Source organism: Agelaius tricolor, unplaced genomic scaffold, assembly GCF_023055355.1.
Source record: "Agelaius tricolor isolate 1412-34295 unplaced genomic scaffold, bAgeTri1.0.p SCAF_10, whole genome shotgun sequence".
Classification (NCBI taxonomy): Eukaryota; Metazoa; Chordata; class Aves; order Passeriformes; family Icteridae; genus Agelaius; species Agelaius tricolor.
Genome location: NW_027269270.1, coordinates 12,660,268 through 12,674,330, shown reverse-complemented (window position 1 = coordinate 12,674,330; position 14,063 = coordinate 12,660,268). Strand labels below are relative to the sequence as shown.

The following is a 14,063-nucleotide window of genomic DNA, read 5'->3' as shown; positions in this document are numbered from 1 at the left end:
TAAACATCAACTTGGACATGCTCACATTTTTTGGAGTGAAAACAAGTGTGCATTTTTCTCTAGAGGACTGCATTGTGGCAACATTTGCCTTACAAACGTGACATAGAATTTCATATAATTTGGGTGCTTGCTGGAGACTGACCCTGTACCATAGGTTTGAAAATTATTATGTATTAATTATGTTTACACACAGATTAGCAGGCTATCTAGTACTTACATTTTTGCTAAGAAAAATCTTCTGGGAATGTGAAACACTGACTTTGGCAGTTCCTTTACCAGGAGACAGAAATGCAAAAAACTGTGCAAGTTAATCTGCATTTGAACTCCGTCAAAATTTGGATTGCAAGTGTATATGATGCTTACCCAATTACTATTTTGCAAGGGAAGAGTAGAACCACAGTGTTAAAACATTGCACAAAATTCAAAGTTAGCAACTTTTAACAGTTAAAAAGGTGTCTTTGAAAGACCTTTCTACAAATTTTATAGCTTAAATAAAAAACTTAAAAACTTAAAAAAATGTGTGGATTATTTAGGCCTTTCTATTATTGCTAAGTAAGGACATTTTCTGCATGACTCTACGAAAATCCCTTGTTCAGAGGAAAAGTTTTACAAAAGGCAGTAAACAGGCACTTACCTATTGACAGTTACTTTTGCAGGAGGCAAACCTAGTGAACTCCCATTCTTTCAAAGAAAATTTCAGTCCTGAATACAGAAGTTGTATTAAAAGTTAAGATCCATCTCCTGTAAGCTGCAGGTCGTCTGCAAATATCCCCTGAGCCACTGTGTCCTTGGATCCTGCAAAAGAGGACCAGAAGCTTTAATTCATGGTTTATAAATATTGCTCAGGGTACTTGTCTTTTCAGTCCTTCTCTGTAATTTCTTCCTGTGTGAAGTTCCAAGAACCAGCTTTTTCCCACACAAGGGTCAGGGCGGACACAGAGCCAGAGCAGAAACAATGTCTGACCCTGGTAACAAGATGTGGCCCATACCCATGGACTGGAGATAGGCTGAGCACTAAAAGGACTCCCAGCATTTCAGATGCTGGTCCCTACCATTACCTCAGTGCCTCAATGCCCCTGAGCAACTCACTTGTGCAAACTGCTCTGGCTGTGACTGCTCAGAAATAGAAACTTAGACCATCACATACAAATTTCAGAATATTTTTATAACCACACTTGGTAGAAGCCAGATTTCTCATATTTTAGTGAGTGCTAAATATGATCCTCTCCATGGTCCTTGCTGTCAAACAGCAGAATGGTTACAACACCATTAGAAAACCCAGATATCCATCTCTATCATATTTGCTGCATTGCTGCTACCTACCCTGACCCTTCCAGTTAAGCTCAGGAAGTTGGTTGCAGAATAAACCTATTTTAAAAATTGCCATAAGTTTTATTCTAATAAAACACTTTTTTGTTGCTGTAAACACAATACATCTGAAAGGATATTTTTCTGAGTGACAGCTGAAAATCCATTATCTGTAACATGTGCAGCAGAAATTTCACATCCATGCTCATCACAGCATTAAGGGCCTGAGAAAAATCTATCCAGTTCAGTGACCTATTATCCATGCTATTTGATTGGATGCAGCAAATGCTTTTTCCTTAGGACAAAACTCAGCTTTAAAAATTTTTAAGATTTCTTTACCCTTTTAAAGGAAATACAAAAGATATGCTGTACTATTGTTGTATATCATGCTAAAATGCTATGGTGCAAATCATCCAATATGTATTGGAAAAAAAAAGAAAATTCTGTTTCCTGTACATCAAGGGAACCAGTACTTAAGAATGGTGAAAAAACTGGAACCTGCAAAGTATTTTAACACCTGAAATAGAAGCAGTAAGTTGCACAGTTTTGAAACACAGCAGCATCTGTAGATACAGGAAGGAACATTGTGGAATTTCAGAAGTCCCCACACAAGTTTTCAACCCACATTTCTGTCAGTATGAATGTCACAATGGACACATATGTCAGCAGCTTTAAGTTTTGGCCCTTCTACTCCTTTGCTTGTAACATAATACCTCTGCAGACAAACAGCCCAGATAAGAAACAGGGCAATTTCTCACACCCTTATTTCAGGATTTCTGCTGCCTTTTTTCCGTGAATCATTGCTCTGCCTGGATCTGAGCAGGCTCAGTGGGGGGCTGCTCTAAAGGAGCAGAGGGCCAGCCCTGCAAAGCACTCTTGCTTTGGCAGCATTTTTTGCTCTATTGTGTGCAGCAGCAGCTTGTCCTCTGACAAGCAGCAAGTCTGCAGGTTTTGCTTGCAGGGGGATAGAATATAAGTAAATAAAGGTAGTATAGAAAGTAATCTTACCCCCTAAAGAGTTGCAGCTGGGTAAATTATTAAAGATTAGGAGCAGGCCTGACTTTTACAGGCCACAGCTGTAGCTGATAATTAGAAGAGTGTTATAAAAGAGTGGATTGGTTGGATGAGGGAACTGGAGTCAGTTGGCTACTGTGAGAAGAAGGATGAGTCAATGCTTAGAGGAGCTGCCTATGAGAAACATCAAAGAGGTATGAAACTCTTGTACTAAGGAGCCAACAATATGAAATCTTTGCAATATGATGACGACATTTGTTGACTGTGCCTACAGGGAAAAAAATCCCAAATAGCGATGGTTTTGGCTGAAGTCATATTGGAAGGAGCCCAGATATTCCTCTTCTTTCCCCTACTGAGACGGGCAATGTGCACCTCAAGAAGGTGCTGTCCTTGTATAATGCACACAGACTTTGTAGTAGTTATTAGAATATAGAATGAAATTTTGGCAGTGTTCTGTATTGATTATGGATGAACTGCAATGGTATTAATGAAGCTGCCTTAACTACTGATTGCTTCCCATTGCATAAAATAAGACCATTCACAGTTAAAAGCTGTTTCTTCACCTTTCCTCAGGAGCCAGAATTATGGAGGTGCTTGTGTGCCCACTAAAATCAAACTGGCTGTTAATGATTGCAGTGCTCACAAGAAGTCCACTTTTATATTTAATTGTTTATGGCAATATATACCAATAAGATTTGTACCACTCCACTTGAACTTCCAGCTTTTAAGACACACTTTTCAAACCATGAAACCTATGGGTAAATTTTTCAGTGGGTGGGGGTGTACTCAAGAAGAGATTAATAAGACAAGAAAGACAAACAGGTTGCAAAAGGGATTTAAGGGATGAGAATATCAACAAGGATACAGAATCATAGAAACTTCCTTAAATTTCCCATTTAACATGCTAATAAAGGATATTAAGTACAGAAGTGTCCTGAGGGAACAAGACAGATGCAGATATTAAGAATGAAGTAGTAGCTAACCTTCAGGTTTTGGATTAATATGTGCTATGATTCAAGAAAGTCCATGGAAGCCCATCAACCACAGTCTTTACTCCTTTCCTTTCTCCAGGTCTACACAGCAAAGAACAATTTAATACTCAGGATAAGAGGCTTAAGTATTGGCTTTTTACACAATTTTACTGCTTTTCTGTCAGTACAGCTATGACTATTGCTACTACTAGTAAAGAAATAAAAGTTCAGATTTTGCTGAGTGTTTTGAAGTATTTAGGCAGACACAAAAAGAAAATCATCAGTTTCTCCCAGGGAATGTAATGGAAGAATCTAATAGAATTCAAGGTCAACATTTTATAAACAGATTATATAATATTTGTGGATATGACAGAAGAATGGAATGGTAAAGCAGAAAGTCAGAAGTGGCTACCATAAGACATCTTTGTTCAGTTAAAGAGCAATTTGTGATTGGAATGTAATCAATACTGGAATAGAATTATTTTTATTTATCCCATAGAGAAGAAAAAAAAGTAAGTTCAGGTAAGAAAACTGTAAAATTAATTTTCTCTACTGATGGTATTTATTGCTTTTTGTAACTAAATTCAAAGCACTTGAGAGTTCACCACTGCTATCGTATTCATTTTCTAGACACTGAAATTGAGATACTTGATGAGAACAAGTAGGTTACAAAAAATATATATTCAAGAAATTGCCAACACCAAGGAACAGATTGTGGAACCAGCAGGCAAGTGGATATAAAGAAGAGAGGGAGTGCACATGTAAGCCATACTAAGCACCCACATGGTTGCTATTTGTCTATTATCCTCCACACATAATGATCTCAAAGCAAAAAGGTAGCCATACCATCTCTATCTGATTCTTATTGCACATAATTGTTTACCTATATTTGATAAAACAGATTTAAATTACTGCTGCATTCTCAAATTGTTTCTCTGGCCTATTCTATCAAATGCATGGGCTAAATGTGTGTCAAGTGACAATTTTGCCTGGTTGGACCTAATGTGACTGTCAAACATATAGGCCATTTCACCAGTGTCTCCATAAGTAAGGAACACTGTTCCAAAGTCCCAAATAGCTGACAAGTGCACAAAAGGTATATTTTCAGTTCAGCAAACTTGCTATCATCACTTCTGGTTTTTGTTTATTATGCAAACTCAATGGCATTCAGTATTTCTGTTATCAATTAGCAATTGATAATTGCTAATTATGGAAGGAAATGTTATCTGATTGTCAACCATGGAATCAAATGAATTGAAAATATTCCATCAAGCATTTAATGAAAGTGTAGGAAAAAGGCAGACTAAAAATAACAATGAGTGTGTTTTTTGTGTTGAAAGATCATTGGTAGAAGTAAATCACACAAAATTCAGATCCTTATTGCTGAATCATCTCACATTTCATTAACCACAGCTGCCAATTGTCTTGTGCAATGTGAATTGCTTTTCCTAATGAAAAAAATCGTAGGCTAGAAATCAGTTTCACTAAGATGCAGTGTTAGAATGAAAATATTAATTTCTGAATTAATTCATGACAGAGGGCTTGGCCAACCTGAGCTAATCACACCCCTGGGGTCCTCTAATCCTCTAAAGCTGATTATCTCATGATTGTCACACCCACTGGGAGTTGCCTTTGTCATTAGCAAATTCAGACTGTAGTTAAAAAAAAAAAACAAACTTGTTTTGATGCTAAGGTTGGATAGTGAATAGCAGCTCCAGCTCTAATCCTTTGGCTGGCTGACAGGAGGAAATGTACTCTAGAATGTGTTGTTGCTCCCTCAGAATTACTAGGATTGAGGAAGAATGTACAGCTATAAAGTCAGGAGGCAAGATTATATACTGATAAGACAGGTTTGTTCCTCCAAACTTAAAGCAGATACCAGTAATAAATACAAGCTATTATCATTTTTTTTCCCCATTCATTATTTTGAGTTTGTTTTGAAGGCAAATTAGTATCAAGATGAAGCTATTTGTGCAGCAAAAATAATGAATATGGTTGTACAACACAGGTCTCATGGTGTCCTCAACAAAACCTGAATTCTATCAAGACTGTTCAAACTGCAAGTGGAATAGACAAATTCACAGGATGCATTTGAAACAACTGGAAGTGAACAAGTGACATCTGTCTCCAGCATGTACTTCTTAAATCTACTTACTAGACTACATCAGTAGAGAACTAAAGTCAAAGATTAAGGCACACTGCTGGGGCATTTACCCATACACAGCCCCATCGTGAAGGTGTCTTTCCCTGTGAGATAATTTTAGTTGTGTTCTGTGAAACTCATAATGTACAAACACTATAAAATTTGAATCTGTGTCAAGCTGCAAAATTGTGCAGGGAAGCTGGCACTGAGGGTATGATTTCAATTATTCATCACAGTTGTTCAATTTGCATTGTTTTTGTGCCCGCATTTCCAAGCTGCTGGAATTTGTTTGATACATTAGTTGTCTAACCACTGTATTTAAGTGCAGGATAGTGGCTTTCCACTCCCTAATCCAAACACTACTTGTGTCTCATTTGAACTGTTTACATTTCTCATAATGACTCTGTATTTGTGGGATTCTTTTTTCCTCACTGTTTGTTTTAAATAAAAATTGAATAATGGTAGGTGGGCAGAGGTGTGCCTTCACTTGCAGGTATAGGCTATGCTAGAATGTAAAATCTATTAATTTTTGCTGCTGGTATACGAGAACACTGCTGGTACTGCTTTGAAATTCTTAGAAATGCTAGTATGACATATTTATTTTGAATGCATACATACATTTAATGTCTCACTCAGCTGTAGTGTCCAAACTATACTGCAATATGGAGTGAGTCTGCTTAGTGAGATTCACACTTACCTCCTGAAGTTTGAATAGGAGATTTGAGACTCCTTCTGCATGAAAGCTTGGAGGGTGCAATAAAATATGTATTTTGTGAAAACATGTAACATGGTCTGCAATGTGCATAGCATGGCTCATGATGTTCCAGCAATATAAACAAGTGCAAGATCTCCTGTAAAAGTGTAATTGATTGTGCTTTGCAATTAATTTTGCACACAAACTGAACCTTAGGTGACTAAATTTGTGTTCTTTCTTGAATGAGCTGAGAAATTTTTATCAGGTAGGTTAAAATCTATTCTGCCTCACACCCTGATGATCTGCTCTCTGTCTATTGGTACTGCATGTATGCTGCTACTCCTGTGAACATTTGTACTTCCCTCAGGTGTGCTGCAGGGCCTGTACTCAATGGTCCGCATTGGATATGCATGCTGAGAAATCCAAGCTGCACAATGAGAAAGTGGCACTGGATTTCCTGTGAAGGTACTTATCTCTCTCACAAGGTACTCACAACATATACATACTATGAAATTTTCACTGTAAAAAGGACATCAAATTTTACCAAAACAAAGGTAGCACTGTAGTAAAATCGTGCTAAATACACAAAGATACAGATGCACACATAAACAATAAGGTCTTGAATATACCATAGAATTTTACCAAAACTCTACCTACAGTGGTGGCAGGATTTTTTCCTCAAATCTTCCTGATTCTGCATGAAATTGGAAATGTTATTTAACATAAAATATTTTAGGCATATTTTTGTTATAAGCTTTTAATGAACTTGACAATCATAATGAAAGTTTTATAAATTGAGTTGATTCTGAAAAAATTTACTATTATAATTTCAAAAGCAGTGCTGCTAATCTCCCCAAGTCTTTATTTTTCATGCAGCCCCAGCTCCCTCCTGCAAACACAAATAGAATCCTTTAAGCTTTAAGTGAATTACTCATGTTAAAATAGAAAAGCAAGAACTGAAAATGCAAGGCTTTATGCACATGGACCAAATAAAAACCAGCCACCACTGGCCACAGAAAACTTTTTTTTTCATTGTTTTACAGTGACAGAAAAGCTTCTATGCTGGAAATCATAGAGAAATACTAAATACTAATTTCTCTGAATTAAAAGTCATATTTCTCAATCAAGTTATCCATATATTCAAAATGCTGAATTTAAGAGGATGCTTTGCTATGGATTTTAAAGGGTAAGCTTAAAAACCTGAAAAAATCAAAATCTCTAGGATCATGTAAGAAATGGGTATCAGAGTATATGCAAAATCAGAGTTTAAAATAATGTATATTTTTCCTTACATAGCACTTTGATGGGTTTGGTTTTTTAAAAGCTACATATCTGAAGCAAACTATTTATTGCATCTTAATACACTGTGAAATTCTCACAGGAAATGAGGACATCTAAGTTAGTGTCATATGACAGTGAAAACAAGTGAGCTGTAAGAATTGAATTTACAATTGTATTGGTGAACCCAAGTCTTTCCCTGTACTTGCCAGTGATTTAATTCTTCAGCTTGTATTGTAAAAATTGTTTTTTCTGATTGCTTTAGAATCTAAATCTTCAAATGGTTTTGATCATTAAAACTTGTAAATCTCCTAGAAATTTTTCAAAATATTGATGCATTCTACACTCTCTTTTATTCTAGAGAGTGTAAAAGGTGTGTATGCAAGCACAGGTGCTTGTGTGTTAACACACTTTCCTCAATGTGTCACCAACAAATTGAACCGTCTGTCTTTTGAAGTATGACCAGGCTTTTTACAATGTAACTATGGAACAGGAAAGAGAAATAAGATTTTTAAAAACCCCTCTCCCTTCTTTTGAATGCTGTGTATAAACCAATAATTTAGCATGGAGGGAGGAAAGAATTTTGATAGATAGGACAGGTTTGGGCAAACCACTTTTTTTTCTAAAAGGTTTTTTTTTTCAACTATTCTTGGCATTATTGCAGCGCTAAGTCACCTGTTTGGTATCCAAGACAGAATCTGATCTGAATCATCTCTAACAGTTCATGGGTGAGCATGAAGAGATGGATACAATGTTCAGCCATGACATGTCACATTTCTTCACAAGGTGCCTCACGTAGAGAAAAGTCTTGTGATGAAATTGAAACATGTCAACGCTGTAGCGGACTGCATGAGTCAAATGGAAATCAGGTGGCAAAAACATCGTTTAAAGCTGCAAATACACTATTTTTATTTACTTATATTTATTGTGGCAAAACAGAGGCCTCACCAGAAATCAGGCTCACTCTGTGTACGAAACACATTTTCTTGGCTCCAAAGGAGAGGGAGAGCTTGATAGCTTATATTGCATATTCTATAGACAGTTATGTGGACCCTATTGGCTTCTATAATATTTTGAAAATGCATTCACAATAATATTCTATTTCCATGCTAGTAATGTCAGTGGGAGTCCTGGTAGTATGCTATTTAGGCACACTGAGAAAATAATAGGATTTACAATAGCTGGCAATTTGTTTTCTACTGCCACAATGTCGGCTTTTGTTACAGTCTTTGTAGCTCTTAGAAATTTCTTTCTGGCTATTCTGTTCATCTTTTCCACAGAAACATTTCTTCAGTGTGAATTGCTTCAGTATGAATTGGAGTGGTTTTGCTGCCATGAGTCTTTATTACTAGACCTAATACAAATAGTGCAAATGTTTTTTCCAGAAATAGTCATTCACATTTTTAATGTCTGTGGGGCTGATGGATGGTCTTGCCAGCAGTACTAGCATGCTATTTCAGAAGGCAGACAATATTGCCAAATCCTGGTAGAATGCTTGTTGGTTGTTCTTTTGTCCTTAATCACTTCCAGTTATTGGAGGCAGCCGAGCCTCCAGGTCTTCCTTTACCCCTTGCCAGGCCATTTTGAGGAGTTTTTTTCATATGTGATAAATTAAGAAGGAAGGTAAAGGGAAAAATAGTATTTGTCTATTATATCTTATATAGGCAACTGTAGTCCTAAACTTGTTTTTGAAAGTCCAGTCCAATCCCATGGCAAACTGACTGTTGCTCTGGTCACCTGCCACACAAGGATAATAATAATAAACTTTTTAATTGCTTACCATTTTCTTCAGGTTGATCAGTCAGAGTTGTCTTTCTAAATAAATGGCCATCAGAACTCAATCCAGCACTAGGACCCACAGACCTAGCTAGTTTCAAACCCAGACCTACCCAACTCCATCTATTGACCAAAAGATGCTTGCAGCCACTGCCCGAATCCTAAAGGAGTGTTTCGTTCTGTGGCCTCATCACCTGACTCAGCAGCCAATTTTTTCTGATGGACTTCTGATGAGTCCAGAAGTGTGAGGCTATACTTGGGGCTAGCCTAGTCAGATGGCATTTGGGAGGCTCCTAACTGAGCCAGCACCATGGGACACAGCCTTTGGTCCCAAGGCCAGGCTCCAGACAGGGGGCCCAGTGGCACAGTCTCACAAGTGCCCACTGTGCACTGGGGAAAATGCATTTAAATATTCTGTCTTTCCATACTCAAGATAGAAACTCATTTAGTAAAAGATGATTATTAGAAGTTAATTTGCTGTATTTTTTTCTGCCAAATTACCAATTAATGTAGCTGGAAAGAAGTATTTTACAGATGTATAATCAAGCCTTGAAAGGAGAGCTTCAATTGAAGCCTCTAACTATTAATGTATTAAATTATCATGATGTATCTTCAGCTGATTATATCAAGCACTCTTCTAGAATTTGAGGAAGTAGTAATAAATTAAATGATAAATTACTATTGATTATTTTTTAACTTATTATCCTCTAGATTTTGATATGAATATTGCTAGCTGACAGTGAGATATAGTGAACATAGGCAATGGTTTCAAACAGATACTTCTGCATAATAATTGTGTATTAGGGTTGCATTTTTCTCTATGCTCCATTGCTAGGTCATGATGATTTATGGCAATCCTTTTCAGGCATGAATGTATGCATATGTACACAATAGCAAGTTCTCTTCAGATGGAGGAAGAGAGTTAACTACAAGGTTTTAGTTTAATTTTGTTTATCCAAAACCACTATTAACACTAGGTTTTATTTAATGCCAAAAATTACTAAGATAGCTAACAGGTTCTATGATACCTAAAAAGTCATATTTGTATTACTACAGTAATTCTAACAAATATATAACATTAATTTTTGGCATAAAAAATTCAATAATTTTACAGTACATAAGGGTGCTTTATTGGTCATTACAAAACACAATTTCCTTTCAGATAGCTCCCTGAAGTTTTGTCTCTCAATTACAGAAATATTTTTGAATGCATTTTTAAAGAGTCACAGGTCGAACTATTTAAAAAGACCATTTAAAAACTGACTTTTGAAAGTGGCCAGCTACATGATTCTGTTTTCCTTAGCAAATTCAGCCTGGAAATGTAATCACAAATCTAGGTTTCACAGCTTGGTGGAAAAATACCTCTGCATGCTACTTATCCTAGACTGTCCATATAATCAGCTTTTAATAGGGAGGGAAAAGCACATGCCGAAGATTATTGTGTCTTCAAATGTCCATATAAAACAGAGATGAAATAATACAGAAAAATACACTTTTCATATGTATGTCTAGATTAATATTTGTATCTTCTTAAATTTTAGTAAATATTCAGAAACTGCATATACAAAGACTAGACAAAAAGATGAAAGTAAATGCACTGTAGTGTTTGTTGCTTAAGTCAATAATAAAGACCTGTTTTTTAGCTATAACCCTAAGAATTTCACAAAGAAAAAGTCATGTAGTGGAAGTATTAAAATGTCACAAAAGGCAAAAATGGTGTTGAATATAATTAGTAACTTTTGGATTTTAAAAAAGAAACATCTGAAATATTACTTAATTTTATGTAGAAAGCAGCATAAAAAAAAAATCTTCATGAAAAAAATGAAGGCAGCAGAATACAACTCCGAAAAACTTTATTGAATTATTAAATTATCCTGAATGCTTAACATGTAGAAAGCTCCTAAAGTAAATCGGAAGAGTAAGCATCAAAAACCACCAGAAGTCCTTCCTTGGTCTCCCTGTCAGCCCTTGGTTACCAAGATACATCACCTTAATGATCTCAGTCATCATCAGTAAACCTTAACTAGCACCTCTCATGATTATTTTGAATTTTAGGTGGGAAGCCATGAATGTAAAATCAAGTATTGTACATACCAGCACTGCTTTTTTCTTGCAATGTGTGATTATCACCTTCAGAAGCCATGTGAAAATGTTCTGGCCAGAAAGAGAAAAAGTAAAGCTAAATGACAATTCCTTAAAAAAAGGTTTGAGAAAAGCAGAGGAGTGATTCTAGTAAAAAATTAAAAGTTTGGCAATTTTTAAGAAGTCTGATGAGTCAGAAGAACATTCCTGAAAAGGTGTCCTATTCTACAGAAGAGATTTAAATATCTTCTGGTTAATGTGTAAAATCTTGCAAGGCAAAATTGAAGATATTAATCTTATTCAGTGCTTATTAACTTTTAAAATAATAAGTGGATTCAATGACTATCATCAACACTATAATCTGAATTCCTGTTTTCAGTACAGAAAGTGAAAAATTTATTTCCCTATACCAAAGAGCTTTATGAATTTGGGTAAATCAGTGAACCATGACATCAACAGTTCTTGTCATTTCCCTACTTTTTCCTGTTTGCTATACTCTCTTATACCTTTCGCTAAGTATGAAACAGTGGAAGAAATGAAAATCTTGAAAAAGTAGCCTGGCTCACAAAATATTATAATCTAATGTCCACATCAATAAAAATCAAGATTGCAATAGTTCCTGTGAATAAAAGCCTTGTGGATTATGGAATTAACTCTAAGGGCTTGGGACAGGCTGTTTTTCTGGTCCCAGTGGCCTTATTTCCTTCCTGAAGGAAATTACCTCAAAGCAGTAGTAGACATTCAAAAGGTTTTTGCAAAGAGCATGAAAAATGTATTAACTGCTCATGCAATGTGACACCTTACCTGCTGTTATTCATTATTATGTTTAGGAACATGAATAGGAAGTGCTGTAATTACAAGCCCCAGCCCCCAACAGACCCTTCACCCAAAGTTAGTGGAATATTTTTGTGTTCAATGGTTTGTTTTTGTTCTGTTCCAGGGAGTTCTGTAACCATGAGCACACTGGGAGGGATAAGAATCAGAAAGAGGAAAAAAAGAGTACACAGCATGGAGAATCATTCTGCAGCTGACATTCTAACAAGGGGATGACAGCCAGGCACCATTTAAAGCAACAAAACTGTTCAGGAGATATTGTGCACAGCGAAGAGCTGTGTATGTAGTTGATGCATGCAAATAAGAACTGAAGATTGCACCCTTTTCCATTATCTATAAAACTTAGATAACCATTTCTTTTAAACAATTAGATAAAATCAGGATGATCCATCCTGGCTTGAGGCAACCCAAAACAGCAGAGCAAATGTCTACAGAACTATTAGCTTGTTTCCAGCACTGACATTAAAAAATATTGCACAAATTTTTACAGAGTTTTAAAGGCATATTTAGGTAGTTTCTATTAATAAGACATTATTACAACATTGCTATAGCAACCTAAAAGTTATAGTTGAAAGAAATTTTTTAAGCCTTTCTACCCAGGTACTTCTAATTTTCAAAGCTTTTTGAAAATCCTTTAAATTGCTCACTGGTTTTGTTTAAATATTTCAAGTCTGTTGTTAATAGCAAACACTTTAGAAAAGTTTTTTGAGAGGATTGTCGTGCTTGAAAAATCAGAGTGTATGAATATCACACCTTGCATTAAGAGGTATATTCAGAAGATGAGGCAGTATTCAATGAAATAGGTATAAAGGCAGATATTGAAATTATAAGTAAGGCTGTAACTTTATGTCACCCTGGTTTTTTCAGATTTTCTAAGCCTTCTGGTGTTGACATTCTTGTAGTGAACTTTCTCACACACTTTCTGTAAATAACCCATTGTTTTGCATTCCTTTATGGAGGAGGAGAGAGTTGATGGACTGTTGGTTTGACCAGTGTCATTGGAGAGGTGTCACTGTCACCCTCCAATCCACTGTCACTTTTGGAAAATGATAAATGTTAGAGTCAGAAAATAAACTTCCCTTTTTTTCTTCACCTTGAGAATGGTGGTGAGCTTGTGTTCTTTTGTGTCCTATAGTGACAACTTTATACAAGAAGTCAGTAAATTAAAACTGTTAAATCCTTAACACCTGCAATACTGTCCTAAGCAGAGAGGTTAACACAGTACAGAGGGCAGTATTATATGACTAAAGCAGGCAGCATACACAACAATACAAAAGACTATGTAAGCACAGAGTTATTTTGGGAAACAATTTCTCCACTTGTGTGTACAAGCCCTTATGCTGACATAGGGCCAGACTTACTGTGGCAGAAATGCAGCAGAGATGAGAAAAATGCCCACAAGCCTGTCAGTGGGAAGTTTCCCCTTCAACAAGTAGTTTTCACTCAAAAGTAACAACAGTTTTCACCTACAGACCGGTATGCAGGGCCAAGAGCTCAGCTCTGTGGCACACCTTGGCTACCAGGTGAAACAGCTGTGCCTTGTCTGGAGGCACACCTGTGTGGAGATTTCTTCTCCTCCTCCATGAAAGGATCCATAGGCAAGGTGGAATAATCTTGAAAGCCCATTATTTTTGTTATCTGCAAGTGTACCTTGAGGACAAATTGGTCATTCTAACAGCTGTCATTTTCTTTTCTGGCTAAAAGAGAAAAATGTAATTTTCTCATGGATGTCAAATGCTTTAATTTTTCCAATCTTTGAGCCAATGTTGAATTGTGCTCTTCTGGCCACAGGGAGACAATCATGACTGGAATCACAGGAGTATATCTCCCTACTCCAGAGCAGAACTAACCTATTTCTGATAGATGTTTTTCTCTAGCACCTTCTCAGACACACTCCATGACTTACATGCTTTATTGTTGCATTGCACTTAGGAAGGTGTGGTAATCTTAGGGCTAGGAAGTT

General features: G+C 36.3%; 1 long non-coding RNA gene across 1 annotated transcript in view; it reads right to left on the bottom strand.

Moving 5' to 3' along the window:
- Positions 1–640: 640 nt before the first annotated feature.
- Positions 641–14,063, bottom strand: part of LOC139593638 (uncharacterized) — a 29,458-nt gene continuing 16,035 nt past the window's right edge. Inside the window, exon 3 of the long non-coding RNA XR_011680359.1 lies at positions 641–795. This is a non-coding gene — a long non-coding RNA (uncharacterized lncRNA). The remainder of the gene's footprint in view (positions 796–14,063) is intronic.